The sequence below is a fragment of the Neomonachus schauinslandi genome, chromosome 7 (genome assembly GCF_002201575.2).
Source record: "Neomonachus schauinslandi chromosome 7, ASM220157v2, whole genome shotgun sequence".
Taxonomy (NCBI): domain Eukaryota; kingdom Metazoa; phylum Chordata; class Mammalia; order Carnivora; family Phocidae; genus Neomonachus; species Neomonachus schauinslandi.
Genome location: NC_058409.1, coordinates 43782673 through 43783830, shown reverse-complemented (window position 1 = coordinate 43783830; position 1158 = coordinate 43782673). Strand labels below are relative to the sequence as shown.

Here is a 1158-nt window from a genome sequence, read left to right as displayed (position 1 = left end):
CTCCACCCACCTTTCTCATCTGAAAGCCTTTTGTGTTTCATCAAGGCCACTAGAGGATCACCAGAATGACACAATCTTAGAGAAAGGGATCTCAAAAACATCTAGTTCGACCTGCTCATTTTAATAATAAGGAATTGGAGCCCCAGCGGGTCAAGTTCGTTGGCCAAGCTCACGCAGGTGGTTGTTGGCGGAGCAAGGACTGGAGTCAAGTCATCGAACCCACTTTCCGACGCTCTTTCTACCATACCAGTGGCTTTCCAACATCTGTTAGCACAATCCACAGCAGGAAATAAATTTTCTATCATGACCCATGATATCTACACATATATGCAACCAACACAAAAGTCTCGTAAAACAATACTGACCTTTACCATATGTGGTACAGTTTGGTATTTTCTATTGCAGTATATTCATTTTAAAATATTCTGGAGCTTGCTTGGCAGCATGTATACTAAAACTGGAACAATACAGATAAGATTAACACGGTCCTTACACAAGGATAACATGCAAATTCTTCCCATACTTTTTGTACATTTACCAAATGTTCCTTTTCTTTCTAGGGATAATATTTATAGGTATACAGTCAAATAATTTGCATTTTTCCTAATTAGATACATGTACTGAATGTCTAGGAAGGTGGGGGTTGAATAAGATACTGAGAAGGGTCCCTTCCAGCTCTAACCTGTCATGTGCCAGATTTGGAATGATCTTATTGTCTGATCTGTCTTTAATTCTGAAAGGCAGAATGATCTAGTAGAGAGAACACTGGGTCTAGTCCTGGCTCCACCATCTTCCAAGTATGTGACTTTGGGTGAGTTTTCTGTGTTCCATTCTCATCTGCAAGATCAAGCTGTTGCTAATTGACAGAGTTCTGAGAAGTGAACAAAATAATGCAAATGAATGCAATAAAAAGCTCTATACACAAGACTTGTTGGAACAGCAATGGTCTTAAATTCTCACATTTCAGAGAAATATGGTGTCTCAAGATGTTTCTGGATTCCCATCAAAACACCTGCATAATGTATTATGAATAAATTTGGTATCATAAAAGAAAAACTATACCCTGGAACGGACTCATTTTTAAAGGCATTTGCAGGTGTTTGGAGAGGGACTGACCCTAAATCTTGAAGATATTCAGCCTCAGAAAAGTAGAAGTCA

General features: G+C 38.9%; 1 pseudogene; it reads left to right on the top strand.

Annotated features, from left to right (window-relative positions):
• The first annotated feature begins 432 nt into the window (after positions 1–432).
• Positions 433–527, top strand: LOC123325397 (annotated as a pseudogene).
• Positions 528–1158: the final 631 nt, after the last annotated feature.